General features: G+C 49.2%; 1 protein-coding gene and 2 long non-coding RNA genes across 8 annotated transcripts in view; 2 read left to right on the top strand and 1 right to left on the bottom strand.

Moving 5' to 3' along the window:
- LOC110398841 lies at positions 532–7,653 on the top strand. Its single transcript, XR_002438665.1, has 3 exons — positions 532–604; positions 5,831–6,005; positions 7,568–7,653. It is a non-coding gene; the product is annotated as an uncharacterized LOC110398841 (long non-coding RNA).
- Positions 2,467–7,787, bottom strand: LOC110398839. Of its 6 annotated transcripts, none has more exons than XR_002438662.1 (4): positions 7,650–7,787; positions 6,545–6,679; positions 5,941–5,981; positions 2,467–4,517 (listed from the first exon to the last, which is right to left on the bottom strand). It is a non-coding gene; the product is annotated as an uncharacterized LOC110398839 (long non-coding RNA). The 6 variants fall into 6 exon arrangements; XR_002438661.1 differs by lacking the exon at positions 2,467–4,517 and adding an exon at positions 4,526–4,758; XR_002438664.1 differs by lacking the exon at positions 2,467–4,517 and adding an exon at positions 4,526–4,748.
- Positions 11,807–14,603, top strand: part of PLD1 (phospholipase D1) — a 48,338-nt gene continuing 45,541 nt past the window's right edge. Inside the window, exon 1 of the mRNA XM_021395055.1 lies at positions 11,807–11,957. The gene's annotated coding sequence lies outside the window, so the exon portion shown is untranslated. The remainder of the gene's footprint in view (positions 11,958–14,603) is intronic.

The following is a 14,603-nucleotide window of genomic DNA, read 5'->3' as shown; positions in this document are numbered from 1 at the left end:
GGCTGTGCTGGGTGGCTGCCCTGTGAGGAGTGGTGCTTCTGGGCTTCGTGGGACCAGTAGGTCAGGACCAGAGTGTTGAGCAGTGGCAGGACTTTGCTGGCAGGGTCCATGGGTGGTGACAGTGCAGGGCAGGCAGAGAAACGCTGCAGACTGGAAGCACAGCAGTGGCTGTGTTCGTAACAAAGGATCGCTTCATACCCTCTGTGAAATACCAGGCAGGGCATGAAAATTATGAATAATATTAATAAAGCTGAGGGGATTACAAAATCCAACAGCTGTCCAGCCTTTCGTGCAGGCATTTCTGGCCCTTCCACCCCCTCACGAGCCGGTGTCACAGCCCAGTGTATGCCATCGCCTGGGCACCGCTTGGTCAGTGCTGATGGCATCGAGGCAGGCAGGGCTGTGCCCCACAGGACGGCTGCAGTGTCGTGGTGGGGAGCAGTGCTGGTGGTGTTCTGGCAGCAGATCCTTCAACTGCCCCAGAGGAGCTCGCTTCTGCACTGTTGTCATGGAAACCGCTACGTGAGTGGATTCAGGACTGGCTCCAAACAAAAGTTAAAGGGGAAAAAAAAAAAAACCCAAGGGACTACTGGAGGCGAGAAAGGTGATGTTTTCCTCAGCAGAACGAAGTTCGGGGATGTCTGGAGCAGCAGTGAGGCCTCCAGCAGCTGGGAGTGGAGGAGATGGATGCTGTGCTTCCTGCCAGGAGAAGGCCTGGTTCTGCACTGGGCTGCCCTAACATCTGTCCCTCCACCACCTCCCATCCTCCTGTGCTGTCGGGATGCTGCTGCCAGGCTCTGCCCGAGTCACTGAGCTGTGATGGGCTCTCATGCCTCTTCTGCTCAGTGAGTGGAGCTGTGCCCATGTGGTCTTTAACTCTGCATGTTAATACCAGTGCGGCATTCACAGTTGAGGAGCAGGAAGGCAAATCTTCAGGTTATGCTTCCTTCAATAGCAAAAAGCAAACTGTATAACTTCTGTTAAGTTTTGATCAGCCCTTAAAATCGGAGGCCCTGACTAGCTGTGCTGCATGTTTGAGTTGGAATAATACTGGGATATCAAGGTTAAAAGGGGCCACGTTGCTATTTCATGATGTGATTTAAACACGGAACGATACGCATGGCTTCAGGGGAGATACTGGAGCATGGACGTGGTGTGAGTACATCCAAAATCTGTTCTTCTGCATCCACGCTCCCCTCCTGGCAGTGGGTGCAGTGCCATGGGAACAACCCACCTTCCCCATCCCAACCCGTGCTCGTGTTGAAGCGTCCCAGCTGGAGCAGTCTCACCTGGAGCAGAAGATGCGCAGAACATGGGCAAACATGAGCACAGGTCAGGTAGCTGTGGGGCCAGGTGGTACCATTCAGTGTGCTGGCTCTCTGGGTGGGTGTGAGAAGCTTGCATAGGGGAAAAGGAACAAGACCGTGTAGCCATGCAGTTGGTCGCAGTGAGCAAGCACTTGCAGTATGGGTCTGGGAGAAGAGATACAATGGCAACAACAAGCTGCAGTGAGGTGCCTGTGATGCTCAGCCTGCCTGAGGCAAAACTACCCCACTGAAATGGAGATAAAAGCCTTTATCGCTTCTTGACCTTGAACTTTTAAGCTCAAAATTCTTGTATTTCTTTGTTTCCAGCTTGGAAAAAGAAAAATTCTGTTTTTTATATTCAGTCTCCTTTATCCTGTGTCCAAAAAGAGAAGTGATGGTAAGGAAAACTTAGTAGATAAACGTCCTGAGCTTATTAATGAAAAATGTGTTGTTTTTTTTATGGAGAAGGCAAAGTCAGGGAGATAACTTGTTACTAATGTACTGGAAGAATAAATGGGAACATTTGTATTTTAGCAATTGTTATATAGCATGTAAGTACAGTGGGTGGCCTTCCGAGTTTAAGCTACATGCTTGACTACTAACAAAGCTGCTCATTATCAAACAGAAAATGTGATAGGAACTGGCAGAACCACTGTGCTGCTGGGGTAGTTAACGTGCACCCTCTGGAAGCCCTGCACAGAATATTTGATCCACAATATTAGCAGGAAAAATGCTTTTCCTTTTGATTGCGTTGTCGAGATTAACTCTGCCGTTCCCCTACTGCCTCTTGTGTGTGACACCGCATAGAATAACATCTCCATACCCATCAGCCCTAAGGATTAGGGTGCCAGCAAGAACAGCCCGCAGAGGAAGCAGGCAGTTACACGTGAGGACTGATGATGGAGCAGGCCAATGAAAATGGCTTTATGCCTCTCCATGAGCTCCTCCTACCTCAGGGCACTTGAAAGGACACGGCCACCCCCAGTGGGGGCCATCAGCAGAGCCGCTGACTGCTGGCACTGACTGGGCTTGGGACTCTTGCCCTGACAAAGCCAGGGAGCAGGGAAGAAGCCCAAGATAGAAGAGCCCAAAGGGAACCCCAGGCAGCACAGCAAGGTTATTTTAAGGTCTGCTTCACTCTGTCATCACTCTGCACGAGGATCGTATTTGGGTTCAGTTATTCATCCAAAGTGCCGTCAAAGGCACAGCAGAGACTTGCCTTACTCACCATCAGGGCAGGGTATGTATCATCCCTGCCTTTATTTCAGAACCAATTCTGACTGGGGAAGAGTGTCTGCATTTTTTTTTTTTTTTTTTTATGAGCAGACATAAACAGGCACGCTTTCATTCATTTAAACGCACTAGCAGCGACTCTAGCTTCCAGTGAGTGATCTTTTTTACAGAGTAAGCATCTTGGACCCACATGTATCTTAGCTCCTCGTTTCAGGGTGGTGAATGGAAAGAAGAACTGAAGATGTGCTAAAAGCAAGAGTTTGTCTACGAGAACGCAGCAAACAGCACGATCTGGGCTGTGACTTCTGGTGCAACGTAGCAGAGTATCGACACCGATCCAGGACCTTGAGCAATAGTGTCCTGTGGTTTGCTTTCCCTTCTGGCACACTAATTGCATGAGGATCTAGGTTTATTCATGGCACTTTCCATTTATGATTTAGGGAATTTGAAGAATACTGTTCTTGAGGCTGAGCCTGAAGTTATAATCTTGGCATATCCATACCATAAAATTCCCGTGGATAAAAGCAGAAACATCTGGATTCATGAGTGGATGTTGGCTAGATCCACCAGGAAAAAAAGCCTTCAAGGGATCTTAGAGGGTTCTAGCCAGGATAAATAATACAACAAAATAAGAGTGCTATTAAGAGTAATTGTAATATGAAAGCTGAATTATAAGATGAGGGCTAAGCCCTTTTCACAATCTGCTTTTCCAGCTAAGAGCCCTTCAATTTACACTTAGTGCACACGTGGCTGGTGGAACAAAGAAAAAGTTGAAGAAGGATGAAAGGAACACAGATTATTCAGCATTGCTGGTTTAGCTCCAGGCACATCATTTAAATGAGTAGATGATCAGTTTCCAGTTTGTTTTAAATTCTCTGGCAAGAAATTTTATTCTCTATCCCAAAGCTGGATGCGCTTAAAACTGTTTTATTTTTTTTTTAAGCAGCTTTGCCATTTTGTTGTATTTCTTAAGGTGAGACTACAAAAGGGTTCTTGCAGGGGTCATCTGAACAGTGGGACTGGAGGCACAGGCCAACTGTGTACTGAGGGGTCCGTGTCCTGTCTCTCAGGACCTCAGGGCTGCAGAACAGCTGCTCCTTTCCCTCCTCACTCCTGGGAGGCTGGGGGCCCTGCCTTGCCTAGCCAGACATCAAACCCAAGCTTGGCAGCACCTGCACTTGAGGGAAGTGGTTGCAGCAGCTGTGCTCCGCAGACCTGCAGCCTCTTTGCTTGGGCCATTTGTGGGTGAAAACTTTGTCAGTGAGTCCTTCTCCTGTACTTTCTTCTTGTTCTCATCTTCTCTGTACCAGCATCCAGCTGGCTGAATGGCTGCTGAGGAGCTGGTCTGTTGGTGCCACTATAGTAGGTGCCTTTCTATGGAGACAGGGTCCATGGTTCTCTGCAGAGATGCCTCCTGTGGTGGTGTACTGCCAATGCTTAATGCCCTCTGAAGACTGCCACAAGGCTCTGGGAGGTGGACACACATTCGGGGCTGGACAATACTCAAAGCATGACTGCAAATACCAGTGATGCACAAATGACCATGTTTACATTGCCTTATGTTCCATACAAGGAATAATCTTAATTGCACTGTAAGGAGTGGGAGTTTGGCCTTAAATAACCTCAGTGCATCTAGGAAAGGCATAAAAAGTAAGCCCTGGTATTTCTTAAGACATTATTCTCAGCAGATCTTGTTATTTAATTTATTGTCAACATCTATCGCTGCTGCTGCATGTGGGCTGGCACCCATCATTCAGGGCATTGCTTTCTGCTAGCACGACGTAGCACCTTGACTGCTAAAGCAAAATGAGGAAACGAATCTTCTCGTAGATGTTACAAAACATGTGGCTCAGATCGGCTGCTATCACTGCTGCTAACCACATTAGTTGTCGTATTCCTCCACCCATCCTGACGCTGGCAAAGAGGGGATGTGCTGAAACCGCAGGGCTCTTGGTTAGGAGCAAACAGCCTGAGAAGCTGAGGAACGAGAAATGAAGCGGGGCTAAATTTGGAATCTCAGATAGGAGAATATCTTCATTGCTCTGTGTTTTTTTTTTATTCTGCTCTGCACAAAGCACACCTTGGTTTGCGCGGCTGTTTGCGGATCGCACCGACTCAAAGCAGGCTTTCGCTTGTGGAAAAAGAAGGCTTTGATGTCTTCGGTAAACAAACAGCAGTGTTAATAGATCTTCAGTTCTTGCTAGCAAGCTGCAAACAGCTATGTTTGAAGGAAAATAAACATCCTAAGGTTGATGGAAGGGTAGGAAGGGCATAAAGTACTTCGTCGTCAAATCCCTGGTATGAGCACATCGGGGATGTCAGAAATGAAAATGCCACGAAAAAGCTGTCGTTACTTTCTCTCTCCTTCTGGATTAGAAGGAAAATAAACTGGTGCATGGTTTACCAGCCACAAGATGGGAATAAATGGGTATAAAACCCCATGGCTAAATCATTACCACCCAAATCACAAGAACGCTGAGAGTTGCCTAGTGGCCTTGCCCTCCCACCATTGGGGTTTGGGGAGATGACTCGCCCTTCCTGCAGCCCCTTTTTGACCCAACTCAGAGCTTCACCCGCTGGGACCCCAGGGCCTCGTCCCCAAATCCTGATCCCTGTGCAGCTGGCACTCCTTTGCAGAGGTGCAGGCCTGTGTCTGCTCGCGGGAAGGACAGGAATTTCACAGCCTGTGGCTGCCTGAACTTTTGCTCTCTGAGACTCGTCGTGCTCGTCTCGTTGCATCACTTAAAACATGGCTTAGAAAACAGGAAAGCTTGGGAAATGATACAAAGCAAAGAGCTAAACGGCGATCTCAGTTGTGCCAGCATAGCCCCGGGGATGTTAATTTACACTTACACTGTTTTGATCATCCAGATTTGTTCAGAATGAGAGAGTTTGGGTTTTTTCTATAAAGGGAAATTAAAACTCAGCAGGTCATGATAATAATCAATGCACCAATATTTACTGCAAATTAGAGCTAACCAAGGGCCTCCAGCAGCCTCTTGCTTCAAATTCTATGCATTTATCTCTTTAAAAAGACTTCAGAGGAGCTATGAAATAAGTAATTCAGTTGATGCTGATTTTCTTAAGTCTCTGTAACATCACTGACATCTTTCCTTTGATAAAGCCTTTTTCTGCTTGCCAAAGCTCCATTCCAAATGGGACTGGCAATATTCTATCCAATAAAGCAATGCTTATAAGAAAAAAAGAGAGAGAGAAAAAAGCAAAAAATTCAGAAACAAAATGCTTATAATCCCAAAGGTAATAAATATTCCTCTGTTAACTTCATACAGGTTCTTCGCTGTCATTGTGAGCCTCTGTCTGCTGGATTCGCAGCAAGGGAGGCAGGGAAGTTTCTTAATAACCAGAAGCTCCTCAGCCATGGCATGTGAGAACTGCTTACCTGGCCCCACAAGACAAGATTCTGTTTATCTTCAGATGTTCCTGCAGAAACAGAAGTTACAGAAGGTATTACAGTGTATTCAGTAAGGCCCCTTCACTCCCAGGAATATGCTTTCTTAGAAAAATTAAAAAAAAATCAGAACTGTTGCACTTCACTTTTAGCTCAGAAAGCCTATCTTGTGATTCCTGAACTATTCCTCCTTCCCGTGAGGACAGGACTCTCTGTCTGTCAGGACAGAGGCAGGAAGGCCTTTTATTTCCAAGGGATTAGGGCTGGGTGCCTCCCAGTGCTCATCAGACAGGACCCCTGGCGATACTTGTGCTGCGTACCTTATCATCTGCCATCCCCAAGACATGTCACTGATAACCACCAAACTCATTTCGGACCTGCGGCCCCTTTGGAGCGCTGCCATCAGTCACCAGCTACCACCACGTGCCCTGGGGCACGTCCTTGCTTCTCCCCCAGGAGCTACAGTGGGACTTGGATGAGTTGGTGGGAACACAACGGTGACCCCTCAGGTCACTGTGGCATTCGTGTCCCCTCTGGACACTGGGGAAGGCAGAGTGACAGTTTTAGCAAGTGGTGATATTACCACTGACCTTACCCCTCTAACGATCCCGTAACTCATCTCGTCGGGTGGGATTTGGCACCGAGCTGATTTATGGCATAGTGCAGTGGGCTGTGTGGTGCGTGTTCCTTCCAGTAGCACTGACTCTCTTCATCAGATAGTCTTCCACTTCTAGTTTAATTAAAAGACAATCAGCAAGGCTTTCAATTCTGTTAAATATGCACAAGCTCCTACTAAATCAATATTAATCCCCGTTCAGTGTGCAAGTCGCCAAAGTGACATGTGGAAAATTACATGTTATTGACTCAGGAATGTGACTTAGAGGGTGACTTCATGTTCCTGAACGAACATATCGGCATGCCAGATGTGCTAGTGCCTGACCCCTTTAGAGGCTCCCAGAGATCACATGTAGCTTTAAAATGTGATTTCATGCATGCAGAAAGAAGAAAGAGAGCCTGATGGCTTTGTTACTTAGCTCTCCGTTTAATTTGGGTAGGGCAGCGTGAATGTCTTAATAACACAAAGCATGGCTCCGAGCCCTGTGCTGGCAGAGTGTTTCCAGCAGGCACCCTGATGCCTTCCTCATGGCCAGAAGAGTCAGCTATCCGTGTTTGCTTGCTAATAACTAGAAGTTGTACTTCTTTCTTCACCAGGGGATGCGTGTCACAGTGCAGCTGACATGAATTCAGCCCTTTCTTTCAGCCATTCACTTCTTCATGAGTCGTTTCATTTGGGGGGGGGGGGGGGAAGCAATAAATGTGAGCATAGAAAAAAACCACATTGTGTTTATAAGTTAAAAAATGAGGTGGCATTCAAGCCTTCCTCTTCTCAGATGTCCTCTTTCTTCCCAGCCCGACAACTCACTCCCAAACTCCTGCTGGAAAGCGTACCGAGATCGACCCGGATCTGTCTTTAATAAGCGTGCCCCCCAAACAAATTATATAACGGCGTTTCGTACACTTGCGCTCTTCCTCTCCTCCCAGTGCATTCCACGCACCTACACAGCCATGCTAATTAGCCCACGTAATCCACTTCAACGTGGCACAAATCTGTTTGCAGGGCGTTGCCAGACGGAGCCGGGTTTGGAACGCGGCCATTCGTGGATGTTTTGTTTGAAACAACCCCGCGGATGTTACCGTACCGAGAACGGAGCAGAATCCGTAGCGGGAGCTGTCGTCTAAGGAGACAAATGATTTTGCTTCAATAAGTCCTTGGTGACCTCCCCTTGCGAGGGCTCGCTTGTATGGAAAAACAACGTAAGAAATGCCAGCTCCCTGCGTGCACCTTTCGTCCAAGCGCTGCTAACGAGGGCGGGAGCTTCCAGCTATATCCCCAGTCAACACTAGATGTTGCTATGCTGCTGCTCATAGAAGCTATACATTAGCAAGGCTTTTAAACGGTATTTACTGCCATTTCCTCTTTCCTGTTTCTGCTATTCACGCTGTTCTGGGTGTTGATCTCCTACTTTACTTTTTTTTTTTTTTTTTTTTTTAATATTCGATTTTATTTCTGCAATATCGAGCCCATAACCCGCTTGAATGTACACGTGAAAGCTATATGAGCCACAGAGTCTGCTAAGAGATAAAGTGAAGCAGCTCCTATATTTATGTCAAATATTTACTTAAACTCTGCTTCTGGATTTTTTGCAATCCGAGGGGAATGACATCGTTCACAGGACGGTTCCGGGAACGGGCTGACAGCTGCAAGGCCATGGAGGGAAGCTTGTTTATAAGGGGGGGAAAAAAATACCAAAAAACTGTTTAGCCCTGCTGGGTTTCAGCCTTTCTACTCCCACATGCTTGAGTGGGAGAAAGGACAAATCTTAGGACGTTGATTTCCCCATGGCAACTGAAAACGGAAATTACTTTAACCCCATCTAGTGACAGATGACTCATTGCTCAGCCTGCTGCTATTTTCCAAGTGCTAAAACAATACAGCTGCAAAGAAAAGGCCAGCCTATATTATCTCATAGGCTGAGCCCCGGGGCGCGTGGGAGAGGGCAATTCTTGGCTGCCTTTTTGTCCAAGAGAGGAAGAGCCGGAGCCTTTTGGTGACGGTTTCATTGCACAGCACAACCACAGTCCTATGTGCTCCTGTCCCCATGCCATCAGTGGGTGTCCCATGGCATCCAGCTCACCAATGGGGTGACTTGAAATAACCCTCCTCCAACGGTGTGCCACGGACTCTGCTTGTGATGGATGAATTATTCAACCATAAATGCAGCTTTCGGAGGGTGCAGCAGGTATGAGCGTGTGAAAAAAGATATCTGATGGTGGAAATGCATTCCTGTATTGCTCAGGAGGGCATAACGAGATCCCACAGGTAGAGGCAGATTTGGAAGCTGAATTACACTAGCAGAAGGGACAACTGGGTAGGCTGTTTTCTGAGCAAGGATGGTGGATGATCCATGATTACTCGGAGTCCTTAAAACCAGGCGAGGTGACACTCTTTGAAAGGAGTTGAAATGCAGCTGCTGGGTCAAAGGAGCAAGCTGTGCCCTGGTCAGCCTTCACAGCTGCATTTGTCCTGTTTCACCATGCAGCCATTGCATCAGAGCTGCTCCGAGCTCGCAGTGCACCCATTGGTTTTGTAAGGCATCTCCAGCCCTGGGCTCCTCCTGCTCAGCACATCAGGACAAGGCAGAGAAAGACATCTTGTCTGGTCGGGGGGCAGCCTGCTGTCCCAAAGCCGGAGCTTGTCCCACGTGTTCCCAACCTGCCCCTCTGGCTGCTGCTGCAGCCCAAACCCACGGTGGTTGCTGGGATGGTTGAATCAAGGGTGCTCCTGGGCTCTACTTTGTTATTGTGGCTCTCTTCCTTCTGATTGTTCCCTTGCAGTTTTCCCTTGCAGACCAGGGATCAAAGCAGTTTCTGCTTGAGAAAGTAAGTGTCACTGCTGCCATCTAAATTGCTGTCAGCCTGGTCAATCCTGAGAAAGCCACGGGGATTCCATTTAACTCCATCTTTCAAGAGCTCATTCATCAGTGTCCCGGTTTAGCACAGGAATTACAGCCCTAAACAGAGAAGTCGTTCCTTTCAGACTAGAAGCGTTTGCCAAAACGTCCACGTAGGAAATAGGTTTTTAATTTAGGCAGCTTTTTCTCTTCACAGTTCTCTCTAATGAGAAAAAAAAAAAAGCTATGTTTTCTGAAGAAATATTTTAGCACTGTGCCGCTTGGGAAAAAAAAGGTAATTCTATTTGTAAAAGTGGCAAATCATGCCTGAGCACTCAGTGCCAGGCTGACTGCTGTGCTACCAACACGTGCAAATAACAAGGGCTGAGCCACCACCAAGCAGCCTCCCTTATCCGAAGGCCCCGACAGCTCAGAATTGCCTTCCTGGCTTATGATTTCCCATTATTCAGTGCTTGTGAGTGCAGAGCTCCCAAGCCAGGAGGGCAGGGCAGGTAATTCCTGCTTCCCGGGCTGCTCACCCAGCCTGGCTGCCAGGAGCAGCGTTGAGCTCTGTTGTCTGCTCTGGTGCATCTGCCCGAGTGGCATGCTGCATTCAGCTCCTTACAGCCGTCCCTAGAAACACTTCCTCCGCGTCTACCAGCTCACAAGCGCTGCGGTGGCTTATGTAAACCGCAGAGAAGTGCTGTGCACGTCTGTTGGTAATTCTTAGCTCGCAGCACCGGGCTCTTGCGTTAGCAGCATCTGCAGTTTGACAGATCTGCAGCATGCATTGCCCTGAAGCCTCGTCCTTGGGCAAAAGCAGAGGGGCTGTTCTCCACAGGGCAGGCAGAGGTTTGGGTCTCAGCCCTGTCTCTTTTCGCAGAACAATTTTCTTTGACTCTGAGAGAATATTTTCATCTCCACTAACCCACGAGGGCTTGGCTGTGCCTGGTTCATCGCCAGGTTTGCTCTTCTCAAGCAGACCTTACTCCTCCCAGTAAACCCCAGGCTGGTTTCACTCTGACTGCAGGGTCCAAAAAGACCTCCCCTTTCCCATCCTCATCCGAGGCGAAAGTTTCTTCCGTGGTGTCTGATGCTCCCAAGCACCTTTGAGTTTTCCCACTGCGGTGCGCTGATTTCCAAGCTCTGGTAGCAGAGTTGCCAATAAAAATGCCCTCGTTTAATCTGAACCCTGTTTTCCCCTGCACCAGAGCAACGGAAGCCTGTGCAGGCCTGCAGCTTTGCTGGCACAGCTCCGGGAAGGCTGAGGGTTCATCTTTCCAGGGAACTACAGCTCCCAGAAGGCAGCTCACCTGCTGACACTGAGCTTCCTCATTGCGAGGGAGCCCTCACGGGAAGGGTTTCAGGAGGACAGACTCCACTTCATGGCCCTAAGCAGTCTCCGTGCTGTTTTGTGTGACTCAGCACAGTGCTCAGTCCTTAATGAGCATTACTGCCCCTAATTAAAACCAGTTCTTTTCCAGACTCTTGCTGACTGCTGCCCAGTGAAGTCACAGATAGCGGCACCGCCCCAGCCTAACCCTGTGCTGTGCTGTGATCTCCTGGAGTCACCTCTGGCTGTTGAGATCCAAAGGCAAGGGCGTTCCCTTGATGGCATCTTTGCAAAGCCCAGTTTCCAAAATGCTCAGGGCTGAGGTCAGGAGGAGCCTCCTGCAAATCAGCCATCAGAGTACGTCCTGGCCAGGATCCCAGGTCCCAGCCTGGCACGTGCAGAGCAGAAAGTGTGGGATTGGTTTCCAGCAAACCAAAGGAATTGGGTAATGAGCGGTGTTGTCTCTCCAATGCTTTAAGAATGCAGTGGGATTTTGGTTCCAAGAGTGAAAAACCAGTCTGGCATTTCAAGATTGCCACGTTTTTCCCTGTCTGAAGGTTGGTCCTTGTGCTCGAATTCTAGCAAAGCAAATTGTCGTTGCTGAATTTGCCCCTAAAACCACACAGACATTAGATACCTCTTCCCTGAAAAGCTGCTATTTCAGCAGATGTCATGTGCAACATCGAGCATGTATAGGAAATAATTAGCCAGCAGCTGTACCTGGCCATGCCTTTCCACTTCCTCTCAGCTTGTTCTTCGAAAGCCTGCCAGGATCAGGTTTGCACCAGAAGTGATAGGGAACAGAGAGAGGAGAAAATAAAAATAACAAAAAAGCAAAGCTACCCCGTCAAAATATTTTTGGAAAATTTGAAATAGCAGCATGCTGGGTTGTTTTTTTATTTTTTTTTCCCAGCGATTCGCAAGGGAGTTTCTTCTCTCTGCCTTCACACCAAAACCCAGCAGATGAACTCATTCTCTGGGGCGGCGGAAAGGGGAGGCCGCGAGCTGCCCGCGCTTTGCGTTTTGGTGCAGCACCGGGTGACGTGGGAAGCAGGAAGCACCGCTGCGAGCAGCGGGCGATGCTGGGCAGCTGGGTGCTGTGCCTCCCACACCTGCTTCCCCCACTGCAAGCCAGCAGCCCCAGGAACAGCCGAGGCCATTGGGAAACCCTACGGATTTGGGAGCAAGTGTCATTTTGGCCAACGCTGGTGCCAAAAGTACAAGTAAGTGCCGGTCCTTTGCATAACGATCTGCCTGGAGGGACGCTGGGATGAATGACGTGACTCAAAGCAAATAGCAGCCTGTGTTGTCCCGGCTCCAAAACCTTGGGTGTGCTCAGCTGGAAGGTGCAGCCCCGTGTCACGAGCTGCCTCCGACCCAGCAGCGCTCGTTGCTCATCGGTGCGTGCAGGGGGCTGTGCCCTGCACAGCTGGGCTGCTGAGCAACACGCTGTGGTTCAGGTGCGTGTTCCCTCCGTGCACAGAGGGCAAAGCAGGGGGATCTGGCACCCCACGCCTGCTTTCATTGGGAGGTTTAATGACTGATGCCCATAAGGCTGGATGCAACTGGCCGTTCTGTTTGCATTCTTCATATATATAGGTATTTAATGATTTTCAGAAATCTGTGATGGGACGCTGCTGAGGCAGCACAAAATTCTGGTGAAATGCAAAAGTGCTGAGTGCCCTTCCTTCAGCATTTTCCTCCATTACCTGCTGGATTAGCCGGGTAAATAGGCGTTGCTGCGCCCTTAGGTAAATACCAGGCAGCTCAGCACCGTGATCCCGGGCCTCTGATAAACGCCCATGTCCAGGTATTTCCTTGAAAAAGACAACTCGCTCTGTGCTGTTGTACCCTGTGGGTACTTTTGCTGCAGTCTTCGCAGCACTCTGGGCGGAACTGCAGGGAGGTGGAAATGCCCTCCTGGTGTCCGTGCTGCTGACAACGAGGTGAGTACAAACAGGAATGACTGCATGCACTCTGCTGGGACGTGCGTGTGGCCTTCGTTCTCCTTCGATTGTTGTTTTCTTTTTCTCTTTTTCTTCCTTTTTTTTTTCAGTTTTCGTTCTTTGAAAAAGCCTCTTTTACTCAAACTGTACAAAATGGCTGGGTCTCTCCAAAAAAAGGAAAAAGAGGAATAGGGAGTGATGCAACTGTTTTTAGTGAAGCGCTTGGGCAAGGTGGAAGCGGCGTGCTGGGGAACTGGGACTGATGTCTGCTTTATCTTGCATTTAAAACTCTGGAATGGCAACGCACTGCATTTGGCCCTTTTGCGTGTGTGTTTGCCAAAGGGTAAAACAACTTCTTTGAGTCTGGCTTGATGCTTCCTCACGGATTTTCAGTTCAGCTGAAGGAAAACAACATCTGTGCAGCTTGTTCCTGTTGGAGGTGGCATCCACCCCAGCCTGGGTTTTCCTCCTCTCTTGCTCTTCACAGCAGCAGTTGCTTTGCAGCATGGGAGCAGCCTGCTGGCGCTGCTGGAGGATTTCTGCTCAGCTCAGAGCTCCTGCCACTGTGCCTCGGGACTGCTCTGCTGAAGGGGATGGAGCTGCTCGGTGGCTCTTGGTGACACTGCCCAGGGCTTGGTGCTGCAACAAGGCTACAATCAGGGCATCCCTATTCCCACTGCCCGTTCTCATGTCCTAGTGAGGGTCTGGGTCAGGCCAGCTGTGAGCTTTATGCATGGAACAGAGGGCACGGGTTTCAGGAGGTTCTCGCTCAATGGGAGTGCGCTCAGGAGCAAAGTCTGAGGGCTGCCTGCTGCTCAGCACCAGCCCCAACTCCCGGCACTGCACACACCTGCAATGAGCCACACCGAGCTGGGGCTGCTGGGGAAACACTCCACCAAAACCTGTGCCGGAAGGTCCCCAGGAATTCCAGCGGATGCGTGGGGTTACAAAGTGCATCAGGGCAGCTTTCCGACGGGACAGTTTTGATCAGGAAAGTTTTGAAACAGAGTGCGGATGAAAAAAAAAAGGAACTAGGGGAAAGCAGCTGCCTTGCTCGTGGCTGTGCCTGGGCAGCACCGCATGCGAATTTGGAGCATTTGGGATGGGAAGTGACATCTGCCTTGTCTGACCACCTCCCCTCCAGGCGTGGTTGCCGTTTGCCCCCCGTTGTTTCCAGATTTTTCAGTATGAACGCTGGAATCCTGGTGGCTTGCTTCACAAAGCAAGCTGCAGGGTTTGTAGTCTCCTTGAGCAAGCGTAGCCTTTGGGAGGAAAAAAACCCAGTCTTTAATCGAGGTATGGTCAGGAGGGTGATTCCAGCTCACCTTTGGCAGCTGGGTGGGTCCGGATTGGCTGGTGCACTCTGACACTCAGCCAGAGGGCTCAGGGGATGCCCACGTGCAAGCAGTGTTTTTTGCATATGCTTAATTAAAGCGGAGGAAAAAGAAATGAATGGAGAAATGTGGGCAGGGCCTGCTCCAGAGAGAGGAGAGCAGCGCATACACTGGCTCACGGTTATGCAAGGGTAGAGAGAGATAAACCTGATAAAATCAAATTATGCAATGACTCGCACGCTTCCTATCCTTTCTTTGAAACCTACTTTACAAATAAAACTCCGGGGAAAAAGAAGTGGGAACTTAACCGGGAAACCTGTGGTTTTTACTAAGCCAGGCAGAAATGATTCACGGCGCAGGCATGAGCAGGACGACCCCGTGAGCAGGGCAGGCACAGAACCTGGGCTAAAACTGGAAACATTCCCTGCAAAAAGGGATTTTCATTACAGCACACCCTTCTAGGCCCAGAATGAGCAAAGCACTGCCCCTGTCAGATGCCCGGCCTCACCCAGCAGAGTGGGCTGGGTGGCGGATGCGCTGGTGTGGGCTGAGCCACAGGAACAGCCTTGGCCTTTTCAGAAAGAAAAAC

This window comes from Numida meleagris, chromosome 4 (assembly GCF_002078875.1).
Source record: "Numida meleagris isolate 19003 breed g44 Domestic line chromosome 4, NumMel1.0, whole genome shotgun sequence".
NCBI classification, from domain to species: Eukaryota; Metazoa; Chordata; class Aves; order Galliformes; family Numididae; genus Numida; species Numida meleagris.
The sequence above is the reverse complement of the archived record's forward strand: the minus strand, read 5'-3'. Positions and strand labels throughout refer to the sequence as shown.